The sequence below is a fragment of the Sorex araneus genome, chromosome 9, assembly GCF_027595985.1.
Source record: "Sorex araneus isolate mSorAra2 chromosome 9, mSorAra2.pri, whole genome shotgun sequence".
Taxonomy (NCBI): Eukaryota; Metazoa; Chordata; class Mammalia; order Eulipotyphla; family Soricidae; genus Sorex; species Sorex araneus.
Window position 1 is genome coordinate 39,640,691 of NC_073310.1, and position 21,139 is coordinate 39,661,829.

The window sequence follows — 21,139 nt, forward strand, 5'->3', positions numbered from 1 at the left end:
GCTCATGTTTCCCCCATACAAAGTTCGATAACCCATCCCTTCACCAGTGCCCATTCTCCACCACCAGTAAACCCAACATCCCTCCCCCCTCCCCAGTCCCGTCTTCCCCCACCCCACACTGCCACTATGGCAGGGTATTCCCTTTTGTTCTCTCTCTCTGATTAGGTGTTGTGGTTTGCAATAAAGGTGTTGAGTGGCCATTGTGTTCAGTCTCTAGTCTATATTCGGCCCGCATCACCCTTCCCCCACATGACCTCCGACTACATTTTACTTGGTGTTCCCTTCTCTGAGTTGCCCAGAATGAGAGACCAGCCTCCAAGCCATGGAGACAGCCTCCTGGTACTTATTTCTACTATTTTTGGGTGTTACAGACTTACAACTTTTCATGCTTGTGTTTCAGTCATACAATGTTCGAGTACCTATTCCTCCACTAGTGCCCATTCTCCAACCACTGATGATCCAAGTATCCCTCCCACCCACCCCCCACCCCACCTCTGTGGCAGGGAATTCCCTTTTGTACTCTCTTTCCTTTTGGGTGTTGTGGTTTGCAATAGAGGCACTGAGTGGCCATCCTGTTTGGTCTATAGTCTATTTTCAGTGCGCATCTCCCATCCCCAGCAGGTCCTCAACCACACTTTACCTGGTGTTCCCTTCTCTAGCTGAGCTGCCCCTCCTCCAGCATGTGAGTTCAGCTTCCAAACCGTGGAGCCAAGCTCCTGGTACTTATCTCTACTATTCTTGGGTGCCAGTCTCCCATCTTGTTACTTTATATTCCACAGATGAGTGCAATCATTCTATGTCTGTCCCTCTCTTTCTGACTCATTTCACTTAGCATGATACTTTCCATGTTGATCCACTTATATGCGAAGTTCATGACTTCATTTTTTCTAACAAATGCATAGTATTCTATTGTGTAGATGTACCAAAGTTTCTTTAAACAGTCATCTGTTCTCGGGCATTTGGGTTTTTTCCAGATTCTGGCTATTGTAAACATACAATAAAAATACAGGTGCAGATGTCATTTTGACTATGCTTTTTTGCCTCTTGGGGATATATTCCCAGAACTACTACCTGAGTTTTTGATAGGCCACAAACTCTCAAGTAAACCAGATATGCTTTGGTATTAGATGTTGAGTTATAATGCATGAACCCACAACCTTTCACCCATCAAGGAGGGGAAATTAGCAAGGCATGGTTTTGATTTATGTGGTAAAAGCAAGACAGAAAACATGAAAACTCCTGGGCATCAGTCACAGCTTCTGGGACTTTGTTTGAAAACAGAAATCTTTCTACACACCCACTTCTCACTGCAGGATTGCAGGGAAGGTTCGGGTTTTCTTGGTGAATTCTCCAGTCTTTTGCGGGGTGGAGGTGAGATGCTGTTTCTGCTGTTCTTTAACCAGAATGATGGTTCTCACTTTTTTCTTTCCTATTTTCTTTCCTTCCTTACCTCTTTCTGTTTTATCTGCTTCCACACTGTCATCCTCCCTTCTGCTCTTAAACCCGCAGCTTTTGTATCTCATGTCATCACGTCATTGTTGTGCTTTTAATTTTCTCTCTGGTTTATGCTGTCTTATTGTGTGAAGATTCCTACTCCTGACTGCTACTTCCACATCAACTCTCCTTGGCTGGTATTGCTTGGTGACTTGAGAGTTCTTGTGTGTGAGGCTTCCAATAGTTTGGCTTCAGAGGCTCTTGATCAGCCCTTCTCCAGCGACCTGGCTTGGCTCTCAGCCTTAGTCACCATTCCCATCACTGCAGCCCTAAACCTCACTTCTGAAAATGGCTGATCAAGCAGTTGTTTTCATGAACTTTCCAAGTTTTGTATTTTTCTTTCAATCATCTTGTTCATTGGCCACTGCTCTTTCTTGTCCACTATCTCTAAGTCTTGACTGCAAAAATTCTTCCATGCTATTGAGGCCTGAATATCGATCAGTCTCACCATCTTTTTCCTCTTGCTTACTGTCTTCTGTCTTCTCACATCACGCTGTTTCTGCTTTCTGTTTTACCCTCACATACCCAGCTGAACCAGGGAAAGAAAGACATAAAACCTAGGATCTGTTTTCAGTTTCTGATCTCTAACTACACGTGGGCTTCTAGTCTCAACTGGCAGCCTCACAGTTATTCACTCTCAAGTCTCTTGGTCAGCTCTGTTCCATCTTCTATGGTCCAACCAGTGACAGCTGCTTACTCTCAACTGTATTTCACGAGTCCTTATCATTTCGTTTTATCTGTTAGTAATCCAGATAAACTGCTTATATCCTTCAAAGACTCCCATTCTACTGAAACTTCAGACTGAGATGCTAGACCAGTGGTTTTTAACTGTTGTTCAATGGATCAGTGCCAGTCTACAGGTATAGGAAGGTTGAAAACCATTCCTTTAGACAAGTGAGTGTTTCTGAACCTTTTTATAACCATGGACCCCCTCTAACCTTCATTTCATCATTTCATCTATTTCGTCCTATCATTTGACCCCTAGTTTTGTGATAGGTAGGGCTGGAGTTGCTTTTTAAACCAGGTGGCAGCTTTGGAGTGTGGATATGACTGCCAAGGCTTCTGGAAGTACAGAGAAGTGGTGGGTGGTAGCCTATCCTGACCCCAAAAATAGCTTGGAGATTTCAGTCACAAAACCCGCAAACCAAAATTTCCAGCAGATTATATTTTGGTGACAACTGTCCCGAGATGGTAGTGTCTGACACAGGGAATGGCAGCAGTTTTTGATTGTGGAAGTAAGTGGCTGCTGGGGGCTCTGTTTGGGCACGCACACAAGGCTGACCTGCCCCTTCTGATGCCTTGTCTGTTCAACCTTGCTCAGGTCCGAGTTTAACTGCGACTTTTGACCTTTTTTGAGATTTATTTATGGGTCTTCGAAACAGGGCTGATAAGTAAGCTTGTATAGCTGAGTTAAAGGTGGTTTGTGGGCGTGACTTCCACATACCTAAATTTTGGCCATTTTCTTTCTTGGGAAACTTGGTCCTAAGTTGTTGGAGTCTGGCCAGAAACACAGTGGCAATTTTTGGGTGTCAGGAAGCCTCAAGTCACCATCAGGCTGCTGATATCCTTGCACTGCAGGTACAGGTTGACCTACTGGCAGCAGTGTACTCCCCAGTCCCTCTTTCTTAAAAGTTTTTTTCATCTCGTTTCCAGAACATTTATCCCCTTCATAATTTCTTTTTTCTGTATAATTCTTTTCTGTTCCCGTCTCATCCTACCTTAAAATATTCTTGAGAGCTCACTCAGTATATGCTTCCTCTCTCGTCACTTCTTTTTAAATTTTATTTATTTATTGTTGATTTTTGGCTTTTACTGGCAGTGCTTAAGGGCTACCTTCAGTGTGGTACTAGGGGAAGTCCCTCCTGGCAGTGCTGGGGTCCATGCAGTGTTAGGGTTTGGACCTGGGGCTCCTCTGGCCCTTGTGCTCTCTCCTTGACCTTTGCTCATGTCTTCTGTGATCTTTGCCTGTCTCAAGACTCAAGATGTCGCTGTACTGTTCATCTTTGAAATGGTATCTCTAGGTGGAACCTCATCTCTGAACATCATTTATGTTATATTTTGGGTTTGGGGCCACACCTGCATGGTTTCAGGGCCTATTGCACTCAGGGATCACTCCTGGCAAGGTTTGGGGGTTCCTGTGGGGTGCTGGAGATTGAACCCAGATTAACTATGTATGAGACCAGTACCCTACCAGTTGTAAAATCTCTCCAGCCTCATCTCTGAACTTGTATCCATTCATTCCTCCTCATTCTTCCCATTCTTCCATGCTGGCCTTCCTAGTCTTTCTCATATTTACCAATTATGAAACTCAATTTGGGGGCAGGGGGTGGTGATCTAGTAGCTGTGCACAGTGTTTTTACTCTGTGCTCAGGGATAACTCCTGGCATTGCTCAGGGGACCGTATGTGGTGCTAGGGATTGAACCTGGGTCGAGTGCATGCAAGGCACATTCCTTCCCCATTGTACTATCCCTCTGGCCTATTATAAGTGAGCTCTTATCTCAAGGCCTTCATGTGACCATCTCCTTCCCTGCCTGTGCAGCTTCCTGGAGCACACAGTCCTGTTTATTTCTTGTCTCTGCTCAGTTGCTCAAGGGTAAAGGGATCTCTGAGCACCCTTTGAAAGGAGCAGCAGTATAACCCGACTCTACAAGGCCCCTTTACCTGCTTTTATTATTCATGTGTCACCAGAGTTTGTTCCACCTACTCATTTCCTCTGTTCCTGGACAGAGAGCTTGGGAAAGCAGGAACTCTGGTTCATTGCTGTAGTGCATCTAATGTGAGCTACAGAGTAGGTGCTTGATAAATAATTATTTTTGTTTGTTCTAGGGCCACACCCAGTGGTACTCAGAGCTACCTCCTGGCTCTGCACTTAAGGATCACTCCTGGCAGGGCTTTGGGGACCAAATAAGGTATCAGGGACTGAACCAGTTTAGCCACATGGCAAGCACTCTGTACTATCTCTTTGGCCCGCATGATAAATAAATTTGCATGGAACAAATGAATGAAGCCAGCACTGTAAATGCACATGTAGATGCCTTTTTGAACTTTGTGTCTTCTTTAAAAAAAGGTTTTTTTTGTAAATCAATTCACATTTATAAGGTGAATAAAATAATGTTTATAAATTAGTCTTCTTTTCTCTCTCTTTAAGTTTTAAGACTTACAAATGCAACTGAAATTGTAATAAAAGATCCCAGAAGGTTTTATTGCATGTTTTCATTTGATGGTAATAGAATTAATTTAAATAACAAAGTTAACAGGCTATGGTTCTGTTAAAGAAAATGCATTTTAAAAAGGGAAATTGCAGTAACTCCATTTTACTACCTTCCCAAACCTTGGAAATACATGGTACTCATTAATGTTGAATTATTTAATAGAAATCTCCCTCCCCTGAAAAGCCCTTCTACTTTAATATTAACTGCTTAGGGCTTAAAGGTCTTTTAAAATGCCTCAATAATATTGACTGAATGAACTAGGTTCTAAGAAAAATAGGTTTAGTTAACAGTAAATCAGGTTATGCTATTTGTGGCAAAGCAAGTAAAACTGCTGGTAAATAGTTGTGTGGAAAAAAAAGATCTGTTATGAATCAGAAGATGGGCCACAGCTGCGCTGTTTTCAGTTCCTGGGCACAGTGGCAGTAATATTGAATATATCTGTTCTTGAAGCTTAAAGAACACTCAATTAGGCAGTCTTTTGAGGACAAACTTCTGTGAAAAATCAGCGGGGAATTGCACCTGAAAAACATTTACAACAAAATCATACTTCCAAAGGCGTTGTCTTTGAACAATATTTTTTTAGTCATGCATGTGTTTTGCCTCTTGACTATGCCACTGGCATTGAGACTATTTTTTTTTTTTTGCATAATTCATTGCCTCTTCACATTTCAGCCTCAGGTATAATCTGAGACAACCACTGTGTAGGAGGAGAGCTGGCCTGGTGCTGTCCAGGGTAGGGCCCCACAACATCTGTGTCAGGTTCCAGCCCTAGCTTTTCCGGAGCTTTGCACAAGTTTCTCAGGACATTCTGGGAATAGCAGAAAGTCATTCGTCTGAGTAGTGGCTAGATGAGGACGCAGATACTGCCACATAGGACTTCTCTGGCTCTTCTCAAGAAAGAGATTTGTTGCACGCCGCTTCGTCCAGCGAAGAAACACGCAACTCGGAGATCCTTTTGGCTGCGATTTATTCAGGAACTTTCTCATGCGTTAGAGAAGAAATCAGGAACGGGGACGAGGAGGAAGGAGGAACGGGGGACGCATGAGGGAGAACCGACTAGCTAGGTGACTTCCCCCCTTATATACTTCTCCCTGCCTGTTTGCCCTCAAGTGTCTGCAGCTGATAAACTAGCCATAACTTGTGAGCGTGACAAGACATCCTGATTCCCCATCAGGTGTTGTTCACGAAGCACAGTGCAACCAACAAGAAACAGGTGTTCACGAAGCACGGTTCCATGGAGGCTCTCCACAGAGATTTCTTGAGTTTCTACCTGTTTCAGATTAGGTACCTCTGGATACCCAGAAACTCACTGAGAAATAGATTCTTCATGTGGCTTTGTAGATTATCCTGAAACTTTTCACTTTCTGTGAAATCTGCCACATATTTTGGGTCAAAGGTTTTGATTTTTTGTTTTTGTTTTTGTTTTTTTTTCTTTTTGGGTCACACCTGGCAATGCACAGGGGTTACTCCTGGCTCTGCACTCAGAAATCACTCCTGGCAGTGCTCAGAGGGCCATTTGGGATGCTGGTAATAGAACCCAGGTTGGTCGCGTGCAAGGCAAACACCCTATGCGTTGTGCTATTGCTCCAGCTCCTGGGCCAGAGATATTTCTGCCAATTCCTTTGAACAAGTTTGATTAAAATCCCATCACAGTTTGAAATGTTCTTACAATTCCTGAACTGAAGTCTCTTGAATAGGAATATCTGTGCCCCACTACCCCTAAACCCTTAAGTATACACAGTTGATGTATGATCTGGACTCATCAAAACTCCAGTAAGGCTGCACCCAGAACATTTTCACACCATGTCTGCTCTGGAGATGTGCTTTCCATTCCACTGGCTGTGGCTTCAGACCCAACTCTAGTATCCCAGGCCTGACCACTGAAGAAACCACAGATTGGAGCACACATGCCACTCTGAGGAGAAGGAGTCCAAAGTGAAGAGAAAGAGGCCCATTGGGTCAGAGTGAAACTCACTCATCTCTGATTCATTCCTTTGACATGTCCCCAAAGCTCCAGGGAAATTCATGTGACATCTTTCTGGGTGTGAAGCACCTTGGTTCTGATTGTAAAGCATGTACGGGTTCCTCTTGTCTGGCTTATATGTGAGCTTTGTTCACATGGTTCAGTACTTTGTTGGTATAGTACTTTGTTGGTTCATCCTTCTGAAAATTCCACTCCTTCCTGGCTGTTGCAACAGTTGAGGAGAGGAGATTGGGATAATAACTTCCCAGGGCTAATGAACCTGGGGCAGAACATACCTGAAGCTTGTCTTACTACAGACCAGAAAAAAGCAGAGTCACTCTGGTTTTATCTTTTCTACTCAGGCAATTGATATAAATTTAGCTGAGATCATTTCCCTATCTATCTGTTTGAAGGGTCTGGATATTGTACTGAGTTTGGCACATTGATCTGAGCCTTTCTCTGGAGTCAAAGGCTTACCTGGTGGGCACAAGTAGGTCCTTGTATTGTTTTCCTTTTGCATACTCTTTGAACTCAGGAGCTGTGAATTGACAAGTGCACTGAGAGGGAAAGACTGACTCCCCAACTATGCTTTGTTGTTGTTGTGTCTTGTTTTTGTTTGGGGGCCACATATGGTTGTGCTTACTCCTGGCTCTGTGCTCAGGCAACTTGCATGTGGTGCTAAGAATTAAACCTGTGTTGGTTTAATCGTGCAAGGCAAGCACTTTACCCAGCATATTGTTGGACCCTGACCTAACTGTTCTACATGGGTCAAATATAGAATAGACATATTATTTGTGGTAATAACATGTTACATTATAGAGCTCTTCACAAAGTGATGTAATACCTATATTAATACTAAGATATAAGAGTTATCCCTGTCTTGCTAATGAGGCCAAGGCCATGAAACTAGAAAATGAGAAAGAGAAGTCTAAAACTCAGGTCTTTATATTTTAAGTCCAGAATTTCCTGTATTCTGTTAAGGTTCTCATCAGCCACCCAAATGAATAGAAAGGGCTGTTGTTGTTTGGAATATTTTATTATAGTCTATTTTATAAAATTTTGTGAAGATTAGTACTGTATTTTTTCCTATATCTATCTGAGATTTTGACACAAATAGTCATTTGCTATGTTTGACAACTGGATAAAGAGCTGAATGAGAGAGTTTGTTGAATGAACAGATAAACCAGGAAAATTTCCTTTGCATTTTTATTGGAAAGTACTACTTGTGAAAGAGTTTGAAAATGTGTCCATGTATGTGCAGGGCATATGCCCTAGATCTTTCATTTCTTCTGGCAGCCTATAAATATGGAAGATCTGAGTACAGTTCACACCCCAGTTTTAAAAATTTCTCAAATTGTGTTGGAATTTGTAGTTAAAATTAAAAAAATCTACTTTAAAAATATGTTCAATGCCTTTATTCTCCCATTCCTACATCTACCTTAAAGTGATCTAGGAAGGGCTGAAGTGATAGTACAGTTAGTAGGGTGTTTACCTTGCATTCAGCTGATCCAGGTTCTAACCCCTGGCATTTTCATGGTCCCCTGAGCACATTCAAAAATAATTCCTGAGTGTGGAGCCAGAAGTAACCCCTGGGCACTGCCAGGTGTGGTCTCCAAACAAAAACAAATAAAGGAAAAAAATCCTATAAGGGGACATGCGTGGTGGAAGCTAGGGGTGGAAAAAGAAAAAAATTAATTTACGTAAGAAAATCTTGGGACCACAGTTTTGTATTCCTCTTCCTAACTGGAAATCAGAAACCACTAAAGAAGCATATCTACAGCTGATTCCTTTACAGATGATCCTAAGGCACACTAGTACAGGTAGTTGTGTGTGTGCTTTGGGTGGAGGAAGGGAGCAATAGTGCAGTGGGTGGAGCATTTGCCTTGTACACAGCTGTCCCAGATTTAATCTAAGTAAGTGCTGAGAACTGCTGGGTTACCCCTCCCCACCCCCTCAAAGAAAAATAGGCAGGTGTGGGGAAGTAGTTTTCTCTCACCCTTGGAAATTTCACCCCCTGAACATGTGCTTTGTGCACTGATTCTCCCAACCTAACTTCCAGAGACATGATTATCTTCATCCAATAAATATGTGTGTATCATGGGACTGGAGCAATAGCACAGTGGGTAGGGCGTTTGTCTTGCACGAGGCTGACCCAGGTTCGATTCCCAGCATCCCATATGGTCCCCTGAGCACTGCCACTCAATTCCTAAGTGCAGAGCCAAGAGTGACCCCTGTGCATTGCCGGGTATGATCCCCCCCAAATAAAGATGTGTGTATCTGTATAAGAGAAGAGAGGAAGAATGGTTCCATTGCTATAGAGACTGTTTATAATGTCTTGCTCCATACTTTTCCTTACTGAAGCTCTTAATTGTTTGTAGGATTAATTCTTTAATACTTCAAGATTTTCTGAGTTCATTGCTGAGTTTGAGTTTTGCACAAAATTTGCTTATATACACGTAGAAATGTCCATGAATTTATCAGCTCAAATCTATCTCTTCTTGCAAGTCTTGTTAAAATTAATCAAAATCTTTCTTTAAAATGTAAAGATAAACTAATGGAAAGAAATTGGGGCTGAACCGATAGCACAATGGGTAGGGTGTTTGCCTTGCATGCGGCCAACCCGGGTTCGAATCCCAGCATCCCATATGGTCCCCTGAGCACCGCCAGAGGTAATTCCTGAGTGCAGAGCCAGGAGTAACCCATCGCCGGGTGTGATCCAAAAAAAAAAAAACCAAAAAAAAAAAGAAAAGAAATGAGTGTCATATTTTTGGCTTCCACATGCTAGAATGGCTGGAGAGAATAGGGAGAAGTTACTGGTTTGCTCATCCACCCTCTATCTGCTACTAGGACCTCTTTTGATTAAGTCAAGGCAGGAGTACCTGGAAGAAGTTGAAATGGATAGTTTTAGGTTTTCTCAGGTTCATAAGAAGCCCAGAAGCTCCCCTCAACTGGGAAGCCAATGAAGTTTAGAGTCTTTAAGGAGTTCAATTTCTGTTGGTTGATTGTTGGTTAGAGATGTTGGCAACTGGTAGACTCTTCGGAAGATCCCAAATAGTGGCATAAGCCCCAGCCATATCTGGATATCCTCTCCTGCTCTGTATTATTTCCCGGTGAGCGTTAATGTGGTGGGAATCTGAACTGGGAATGAATGGCTGACTCTCTAGCTTTTGAGTTTATATATGCATACATATATGTATACATATGTATCTTACAGCATCTACTTTCTTGGAAATGATTGTTTTGAATGGAAACAGACAGGTGTGGCCAAGTCCCTCCATGGTTACTCCTCTGCCTCCCCAATTCTGCCATCCTGCCACAGTGAGTTGTTGGTGATGCTTTGCTCACATGAGGGCCTTTTCATTGCAGATTTTCCCATTTAATAGTATTATAGAAGAAAAAATAGTGAGAAGTATTGTTAATTATCCCATTCCTCTCTAAATAAGAGTTCAGTGATGGATGGATCTATTTTAGTCAAAAAGTCAATTTCTCATAACAGGCTCTCATAGTTGTTGACTTGTCAGATATTGGTATTTCTTTGATCCACGTATCATTTCTTGTGTATTGTAAATGAAAATTAAAATGTACTACTCAGGGGGCTGAAGCGATAGCACAGTGGGTAGGACATTTGCCTTGCACACAGCCGGCCTGGGTTCGATTCCCAGCATCCCATATGGTCCTCTAAACACCACCAGGAATAATTCCTGAGTGCACGAACCAGGAGTAACCCCTGTGCATTGCCGGGTGTGACCCAAAAAGCAAAAAAAAAAAAAAAAAGCAAAAAAAAATCCAAAAAATGTACTACTCAAGCACCATCTTCTAAGATCTAGTCCAGTGCAGTATTTATGGCCAAAGCCTGTGTGACTTTGCTCACCAAACCCTAGCCAGCATAGTCTGGCACATAGGGCACACTACTTAAATGTGGCTTGTGCAGGAACAAAGAAATCTCTATAATGGCATCAAATGACATCTTTAAGATGACTTTTTCTTACTATGGCATTTCTTTACCCAAGAGGAAAACTGCAAAATTACCATAATACAAAAATCTAGCCAGAGGCTTGAAGTGATTTCACAACAACCTCAGCTGTGTTCTCAAACCCAAGCCAAGTGGCAGAAATGTAAATGCAGGCTCTGCAAGCAGCCACCCCAGCCGCAGATCAGATTAAAGTTTCATGTGGACAAAACTCTGGGCACCACATCAGCCTCTTCTACCGCTGCATAAACAGCAAGAGGGACTGTGAGCAGTGCCTGTCTCACCAGGGAGGGTGGTAGCGTGTGGCTGGAGAAGGCAACCCAGCCTTTACTCCACTCCCGCCAGGGCCCTGATAGTCAGGGCTCCATGTACACTGTGCTGTGTTCATGCACGTCTTAGCCCTGGCCCCATTGCCAGCCAAAACAGAAAGTCCATTTAGTATCTCCATGCTGATGGGATCCTGAGCTTTATAAAAGCCCAAATTAGTTCTTAGATTGAGAACACCCATCTCTTTGTCCTGCACGGAGAGCCCAGTGAGAGAGGGTGATGATGAGCAGCTAGGAAAGAAGGTTTTGGCCTCAGCATCACAGACATTTGGGATCGAATCTTTACTTGGCTCTGAGAGGTTATTTTTACCTGTGCTTGGTAAAATGTTTAACAACACGCTTGGCCCTTTCTAGGTACCAGTAACCCTCTTTCAGTTGTGACAACCAGAAATGTATCTAGGTATTTCCAAATGTCCTGTGGAGGCTAAAATCACCAGGAGTTGAGAACCACTGGAGTCAAGAGACAATATAAAAAGAAACTTGCCGTATACCTTTATTTTCTGGGCTGTCTCTCAAGAACTATTTATCAGTGTCTTGAATTATTGTTTTAAAACCATGGTTTTCCAACTTTTTTGCCTGAGGACCGATACTGGCCCACGCACCGTGGACAAGCATTTAAGAAGCACAGTGGTTTAAGGGGGTAAAAAGCACTATAGTATACCAGTTATTCAGTTATTTTCAACCTTTTTATGCTTGTGGATGGCACCAGTTTGAGGAATGTATGATGATAAGCAGTGGGCAGTGGTCTAGATAAGGTGTCAGCAAGAAAGCCGGCACTGGAATTTTTCAGGGAGTTTTACTTCATTGGGTGGGTGGAGAGTTCCTCAGGAAATGGTCCTCTCCCTCTGCTCCTCTCTGAAGGAGAGACAAAGGGAGGGAGGAAGAAGGGAGGGAGGGAGGGAGGGGAGGGAGGGAGAGAAAGACAGACAGACAGATGGACAGAGACAGAGATAGATACACAAAGAGAAGATAAACACATACACACATGGGGGGGCAAGGAGCATTCCCTTTTCCCTTCACAGCTCTTCCTCTCTCTTCCTCGGTAACAGCGTTCCACAGAATCATCCGAGTGTTTGTAGAGATGTAGATTCTATGGCCTCATGCCCTTCCCAGAAATTCTGAATGAGGGCCAGGGATCTGCCACATGTGGGCCTCTCAAGTGATCCTGCTGTGGGGAGAATTATGGTGAGGATACCGAGCATAAAACACAAATGACAACTTAATTGCTAAGCAGAAAGTGATCAAAACTAAGAAATATGTAAGAATCTTGAAAATAGATCACTCATTCACTCACTCATTTGTTCATTCATTTGACAAATCTTTTCTGAGTCTGCTACTTTCTGAGTACCACTCTACCCTTCAGGCAGTACCAGGTATTAGGGAGTTAGCAGAGAACAAAATATATGAAATGTCCTGCTCTCACCCAGTTTGTGTTTTGTAGGGAAGACAGACAACACACAGACTAATAACTATATCGTCTCTTAGAAGGTGACACAGAACTAACATGAAGAAGGGGGTTTTGGAGTGCTGGGTTTTAATTTCTCTTGCAACTGCAGTTAAGTTGTTGGGGAAGACCTCTTTTATAGGATGATATCTGAACATCTTAAAGGTATCAAGAAACTGCCAGACAGATATCTTTGGGGGAAGTCTTCTATGCAGAAGGAATAACAAGTATAATTTTAGTGAGTTAAGTGGAATTTCCAGGGTTTCTGAAGACCAGCAAGAAGGTCTTTTGGGTCTGGAACAAAGTAGAAGCTGCAAGAGTCAAAAGCTGAAGCCAGAGAGGCCAGACCCTATAGGCCCAGTGCAAGAAACTCAACTTGAGGATTTTAAGGACTTCCATGATCAAATGTAAGATTTAAAAGGCTCACCTTGGCTGCTGTCTTGAGCAGGCTCCAGGAGGGCAAAGGTAGACATTATCATTACTCTTATAATTATGGCTTGGCTTATGCAGCCCAGGAATTTACTGTGATTGTGAAGATAGAGCATGTACAAGATTTTGCACAAGGAAGTGCTTGCTGAAGACAAAAGGAATCCAGACCAGAGAAGCACAGTGGCAGCACTGCGTGCAGAGAGGACAGGTTAGGCTTTACTATGGGCTCGTGAGATATCTTTTAGCATAATAGACATGTGATGAACATTCAGGAAACTGTATGTGTGTAAAGTTTATAACTTTAGTGCTCACAGCAATAAAATTATCACCACGTTGTCCACATATCCATCCCCTCCAAAGTTTTGCCTGTGGTGTACAAGGCAAGGTGGGAATTCTCATTCAGGAAGGAATATAAATGCTGATAGGGAAGCAGGATGATGCCTGGTCTCTTGGGGGATGGAAGGAAACACACCCTGACATATGAAATATTCATGAGGCAATTTGGGAGTGATGGCTTTCAAGCTGATACAATAATGTAGGGCCCAGAACTCTGGACCTGCAAAGGTTAGGTAGGGCATGGGGGAATCTGTCAAAGTACTTAAGGTTTTTATAGAACATTATCAAAGCAGTTATCTGTTAAAGTGTCATTTTTCAGGTGCCGTAGAGAGAGTACAAGGGTAATGGCACTTGCCTTGCTTGTGAGGACCTTGGTTCTATCTTAGCACTACTTGTGTTCTCCTGAACAGGGCCAGGAGTGACCCCTAAACACGCAGCCAGGATAGAACCAAGGTAAGATCAAACCTTGATAAGATCAAATAATATCAAATAAGATCAAACCCTACTGTCAGTCACCAACAGTGATATCATCATCATAATTTGAGGTTTTAAATTTACATATGCAAGGTACTGTGTGGCTACTGAGGGATATAGCATTGATAATATTTACCATAATTTTTTAGTGTTTAGGAAGTTTCAGGACTGTTCAACATGTGACTTATATTATCACATTTACTCATTGATAAAATTCGTACTACCATTTTTATGGGCTGGAGCGATAGCACAGTGCGTAGGGCGTTTGCCATGCACGCAGCTGACCTAGGTTCGATTTCTCTGCCCCTCTCAGAGAGCCCAGCAAGCTACCAAGACTATCTTACCTCAGTGGCAGAGCTTGGCACGTTACTTTTTGGTCTTTGATATGCCAAAAACAATAACAACAAGTCTCACAATGGAGATGTGACTGGTGCCCGCTTGAGCACATAGATGAGCAATGGGATGACAGTGACAGTGACCATTTTTGCACTTCAGGAAACTGAAGGTTAGTTTCCTTAAGAATGGCTCCCAGTCATACAACCGCTAAGTGATAGGCTTGAGCCTCATTGTCTCATAAAACATTTCAAAAACATCTCACTGGATGGGGCTGGAGTAATAATACTGTGAGTAGGGTGCTTGTCTTGCATGTGGCTGACCCAGATCAGATCCCCAGCATCCCATATAATCCCCTGAATCTGCCAGGAGTGATCTCTGAGTGTAGAGCCAAAAAACAATAAAAGCAAACCAAGAGACAAACAAGAGAACCCATCTCATGGGGAAAAAAGACTCAGACAGGATATTTCTTTGATTGTGATGTGAAATATCTTACTGCTCTTTTTAGGAATCAGAAACTATTCCTAATTATGCTACATTCTAATTGAAAACTTTCCCTTGCTTTTGGGGCAAATAAGTCTTATCATCTGTAGTGCTTTCACATGTCTTAGTGAGCTACTTGGCTCTGTTCAATGCGTCTGGCCTGTGTGGGTCTCAGGCAGTCTCCTGGCAGACCATTCCCCGTTCTGCTAAAAGCTGAGACCTGGGGCTAGGCCACTTGTAACAGGACCACGCCTCTGTGCCGTCACCCAGAGCGGAGCAGCCTAGGCTGGGCCAGCACTACATTTTTCTTACATAGAACAACTTTGGTCCGACATTTAACATTTCTTCCTTTGACTTTGTTCTTCTCATCTCTCTGAGCATTATGCATTACGCAGCCGGCTTTACAGCCACTCATTTGCACACTGAGATCCCAGTTGGTATGTGGTAGCCATTCCCGAGTGAGAGGCAACAGGCTTACCAGCGGATTCTCATCATGATGACAAGCCTTGGGTTCTAACATGCCCAGGAGACCTGAGGGAAGTTCCTGTTGAAGTTGTCTGGTAGTGCCTGTTAGCTCCCACCCATAATTTTGAGGCCTGGCTGAGTTGATGTCAGTGCTATGGTTGTTATTCTGGTGTCTCAGCAAACTGTAATTATAACACAACCCATAACCTCTCTCATACTCCTCTTTCTCCCATTGGCAACCACCTCACTCTGGAGAATGAGACATGCTGTGTCCTCTTTGCCTGAGAGAGAGAGAGAGAGAGAGAGAGAGAGAGAGAGAGAGAGAGAGAGAGAGAGAGAGAGAGAGAGAGAGAGAGAGAGAGAGAGAGAACGAACTGTTCAGGGGCTTTCTTTTGGGTCCCACCTTGTATTGCTGAGAAAACAAGACTGGGAGGGTGCTGGCTCATCCACCGGAGCAGGGGGTATTATTGTCAGATTGTCTCATCTGTTCCCTCCAAAGTGCTCTGTGGCTGTGTGTGTGGGTCTGGGATCTCTGTGGGCAAAGTTGATGATAATTTGCTGTCAGTTCTTCTGATAAAATCAACATGATGACTGGCTGAGGTAGAGTTTTCTGTGAGAAGGGTCTTGGGTTACGGGACCCTCTGTGCCCTTGAGTCTTCCAGATCTCTTCAAGAGCATGTGGAAGTGAGATAGAAGGTCAGGGGCTGATGAATAGCAAAGAATAGAAGAATCTTCTAGAGAAAGAAGTGAAGTCCACAAAGTGCCAGCTTGGGCATATGCTGGGTTTCAGTTGTTTTAATTCTCCTTTCTGTCCAATACCTAATTAAGCTAATTAAGAGTGGACTCAGTGTGGCTGGAGAGATAGCACAGCAGGTAGGGCGTTTGCCTTGCATGTGGCTGACCCGGGTTCGATTCCCAGTATCCCATATGGTCCCCCAAGCATGGCCAGGAGTAATCCTGAGTACAGAGCCAGGAGTAACCCCTGTGCATCTCCAGGTGTGACCCCCAAAAAAGCAAAAAATAACGAAAAAAAGAGTGGACTCAGTCAAATCATATCATGCTGTCTTCTGAAATTATGAGGGTGAAAGAAAAATACTTTCCTGAGAGACAGTTGAGAGTTGAGTCCACATACTTGAATGTTTACAAGTGAGAGTATTTGTAGTCTTCATTTAGATCCACCTGATTGACTCAGATATACCAGAGACCTGCTGTTATGTTATATTGTAAACTTCCAATTTTGCTGTTTTTATTCAATAAGGAGAATCATTAGTATTGATGCCTGCCTTTTGTAAGAGTAGGAAAGCACTGAGATTCTCTTTATTTTCCAAAATCCTGTTTTATTTTTAAAGTAGTATGTTTACAGTGGTGGTAAGATTATGCTTTTGGTATACAATGCTACTGCACTTTGTCCCAATACCACTGAAGTGCCAAACACCCCACACCACCATCTCAAGAAATGATTATCCTACCCTTCCCCCCCTTTTACTGCTCTGCTGTGATTTACAGAACCATCAAGGATAGCTTCATGCAAACTTTGTTTCAACGCCACTGCCACCACTAGAATGCCCACTTCCTTCCACAAATGCCCAAAGATTCTTCCCATCTCCCTGTCATCCTCAGAAAAGCTCAGGTCTATAGACCAAGTCTTAGTTTTTTTTTCCTTTGACCATTTGTTGCTTCCTTTCTAAATACTTATGCCACCCATAGGAGAGAGATCATTTAATAGCTGTTTCTCTTGTTCTGACTTCAGTCACATGAAGTTTCATCTAGTTTCATCTATGTAGTGAAAATTGCATGATTTATCTTTTTTGTTTAGTTGAGTAGTATTCCATTGTGTCTATACACCACAATTTCTCTATCCAGTCCTCTATTATCACGCACTTGGGTTGAGCACAGAACCCTTAAACAGAATTATAGGGATGAAATGTGGCCCTAGCACTAACAGCCTATTTTCGTACGTGCTGAAATAAAAGTTATGATTTAAAAATTAAGGCTTTGTACCTGGATTCATTACTATTTCCATCATTTTGTTTCCTGAGGTGTAGGCTATAGCAGGATCGGCCAAGACAAATGTCTTTGAAGTCCAGGAACCATGTTACATGACATATAGGGTTTCTTCCAACATTCTGAATCAGCTCCAGGCTTCTTTGGTTGCCACCTGTCCATCTGTGTATATCTGGGGGGACTTCAGCCCTTTTGGTGTCTAAGTAACGAGAACTTAGTATGTCAGTCATCCATGCCTCTGAAACCTTTTCCCTTTCTTTCTACTTAATTCTGCTTTCCCTTGAAGCAGGATTCTTTCGTCCAGCACTTAGAGAAAGCTGTGTGTTGACCATAGCTCTTTGAAGTTTTGAGTTGCACTAAAATATTTATAATGTGTGGACAAGCACTTGAAAGGGATTTTCCTTTCCATGAGCTGCATCTCTTGACTTACTGAGGTCTTTTGATGATAAGAACGCACAGAGGATTTCAGATCAAGGGTTGCTTAATTTAGGGGACCCCTCTTTGACATCAGTCAGCAATTGCTCACTCATTAAAGAATCAATCTCAGCTTTCCTCTGGAGGAGATGACTATTGCTCTGCTTCTTCACAACTGTCTGTGGCCCTGTTGATTGTTCTGGCAGTGGTCTTGTCTGCAAGCATTCCCTGATGATGCTTTTGTCGATGTTTCAGGGACCAGGAGGGGAGTGATGAGCTCTGTGTGTGTGTCTGAGTGACTGTTGATTACTCATAGATGAGATTTGGCAGCAAAAGGATGTGATCTTGGACTGTGTGTGAGCTCACAGAGGACAGGAATGGCTCTCCTGCATCCTTAAACTGTCAGGCTGCACAGCCCCACACCAGAGACCTAAAGACACTGTTACAGGTTGAAACTGAATGTGGCAAGTAAGCTGGGTAGAGAAGCTGATTCTCCATGGGAGAATAGCCAAAACCAGATGGAGAAGGGAAAGATAATGTTGAAAGCCAGAGATGGTTGAAGCTCTTTGACCCATGTAGATGTGTCCGGACTATTCCAGTTGCAGATGTCAGAGTCAAATCCTTACTTGACAAAAATGTATTTGTAAGGATTTTTTAAAATCCGTTTTATGTTTTTAGGCTTTTGGGTTTGGGCCCACACAATAGAGAGCTCAGCACTTACTCCTGGCTCTGTTCTTGGGGATTGGGGGACAATATGTGATGATGCCAGGGATCGAAGTCGAGTTGGCTATGTTGACTGTCTCTCCAGCCAAAACTTTTTATTTTCTTTGGTTTGGGGGTCCACACTTGATGATACTTTATAGTTTATTCCTGACACTGTGCTCAGAGTTCACCCCTGATGATCCTTAGGGGATCATATGCAGTCCTAGGGGTTCAAACAAGGTTCTCCTGTTTGCAAGGTAGTGCCTTATTTGCTGTGCTATCTCTCTGGCCACAGGGGCTTAAATTAAACTGTGACATGAGGATGGACTGCTCTTGTAGCTCCCTCCTTCTGATGATGCTTCTTTTTTTTTTTTTTGCTTTTTGGGTCACACCTGGCAATGCAAAGGGGTTAATCCTGGCTCTGCACTCAGGAATTACCCCTGGCAGTGCTCAGGAGACCATATGGGATGCTGGGAATTGAACCCGGGTCGGTCGTGTGCAAGGCAAATGCCCTACCCGCTGTGCTATCGCTCCAGCCCCGTGATGATGCTTCTTTAGATGAATGGTTTTGAAAAAGTATGATCAGCAAGTAAATTATTGGGAGGCTTCTTGAAACCAGACAGTTCGACGCCTTGAAAATCATGAGCCACGGATTACAGAGTGCTTTTGCATGTTGGTCTCATTTCTCACTGTCTAAAAATTGTGTATTTGAATGTGGTAATCAATCCACACATGGTCACTAAAAGTCACATTTTCCTATGGTATTTATTGATAAGGGCAAATTCGTACTATGCAATGTTATATGAAAAAGCTTATGGGACTCCAAATAAATTTCTATTGCAGAAGTGAACATTTCCTGTGTGAATGGGGCAAAAGCTTTGTATGTCTATGTAAATAATAAGAGTTCATATTATGAACTCCAAAATAGGAGTTTCTTGAATTTTTCTCTTTTTTTGGGGGGAAGGGTATGCTTGGTGTTGCTCAGAGCTTACTTCTTTCTTGATGCTCAAGGGACCATAAGCAGTGTTGGGGATCTAGCTGGGGCCAGCAGAACACAAAGAAAGCTTCTTAATCTCTTGCGCAATCTCTTCAGCCCCTTCTTGAACTTTTTTTTTTTTTCATTTTGGGTCACACCCAGCAATGCTCAGGGGTTACTCCTGGCTCTGCACTCACGAATTACTCCTGGTGGTGCTCAGGGGACCATATGGGATGCTGGGAATTGAACCCAGGTTGTCCGCATGCAAGGCAAATGCCCTACCCACTGTGCTATCGCTCTAGCCCCCCTTCTTGAACTTTTGAAGTGAAAAATCATGGTCAGGAATCTAAGTGTAGCCTAAGCCACCATTTTATTTTATTTTATTTTTATTTATTTATTTTAAAAATTTTATTGAATCACTGTGAGATAGTTAAAAGCTTTCATGTTTGGGTTATAATCTCACAATGATCAAACACCCATCCCTCCACCAATGCACATTCCCCACCACCAATATCCCAGGTATAACCCCCCTTTCCCACCGTCCCCCTGCTTCTATGGCAGACAGTATTCCCCATACTGTCTCTACTTTTGGGCATTATAGCTTGCAACACATACACTGAGAGTTCATCATGTTTGGTCTACTTTTGGCATGCATCTCCCATCCCGACTGATTCCTCCGGCCATCATTTTCTTAGTGATCCACTGTTTTAGAACCTCATTTCCTTATCTGAAAACAAAGACGGTGAACTGTTCTAGAATGATCTGTAAGAAGCCTTCTTGGGTCTCACAAATCTGAGTTGAAGTTAGTCTCTGCACAAAACCGTTCTCATTGAGAAGAATGCCACCAGATACATTGCCCATAGTTTGCATCACTTCATCAACCAGACTTGATCAACCTTGACCTCCTATTGTTTCCCATCATTTTAAATGCCTGTCTTAAGTTTCTGCCTCCTGAGCCACTCCTTGCTGCAGCTGTGTAAAGAGGCCTCTTGATTTATTAATCAATTAATCAGTGCATGCTGAGGAGCTGTTCAGGGTAGTTAAACAGGGAAAACAAAATGCTGGAGCCCATAATCAAGATGGATCGTAATTAAGAAAGACCCTCCTACCGCAGATCTTCCTGCCCACCCGGGTTGCCCCCACATCTCATCTCTCACCCACTGCTCTTCTACCCTGTCCACCCAGATGTGGCTTCCGGCTCATAAGAGCTTAACAGAAAATTCCAGAAGGTCAGGGTTTATTCTAATGTCTTAGAGGAAAACAAACCTTGAGATGAGACTTGTCAATAATTTGCAATTCGAGATGAATTTCAAAAGTGTAATCAGAGCCCCAAATGGTAAAGTGGCTCTCCGATATGCAGATTCTGTACTCTTCTGGCTGAATTTCCCTACAAGACAGAATTGGGGTGCTAGATGGACTTGATGGAGGGCTGGCTCTGGATGACGCAGGGGAGTTGCACTGAGAGCAAGTTGTTCAAGGTCACACAGCTAATTAGCAGCAGAACTGATATAACTCCAATATTTTGAAACTCGATAGCACCCTCGGCACCTACTTCTCCATGTAATCCTGCCTAGAAAAATTAAAGCATAGTTACCAAGAGACAGAGTCCTTAATTTCCTGATTTCTTTTAGCTATTAAAGGCTAGTTTCTGATCTAGCCTTTCAAAGTAGTTTTTTTTTTTTATTATTTAAAAAAATATGTCTCCTTCTCTTCTCCTGCTATGGTTGTGGTTGCAGTGACCAGGGTTGCAGTGCTCACACACACCCTTGCACTGTAATTGCACACTTAGTGGCAGCATGAGGAATCCCAAATGGAAGTGCTGCCAGGAGTGTACTCATGCCTCAGGTCTTTGGTAGGGCCCCTGCCATCCTGCCATGTGTTACCTGGGGGCCACAATGAATCAGTTCAGAATGACTGTCCTCCCTCCCTCTTACCTGGACAAGCATTGGTGTCTACTGAATGAATTCCTTGGGAGGATCCAAGTGTCGCTTGAATTTTTTTCTGGAGAAGAACTGGAAATGATATTTAATGGCTTGCTGAGGAAGATGCTTAGAAATCCGCACCCCACCCCCTCCTTCTCTTAATTCCCTGACATCTCCACTCTCCAAATCTT

The 21,139-nt window shown here is 43.1% G+C and overlaps 1 protein-coding gene across 1 annotated transcript in view; it reads left to right on the top strand.

Annotated features, from left to right (window-relative positions):
• The window catches only part of KIF26B (kinesin family member 26B), a 523,722-nt gene that overhangs the window by 175,756 nt on the left and 326,827 nt on the right, over positions 1–21,139 (top strand). The gene's annotated exons all lie outside the window — the stretch shown is intronic.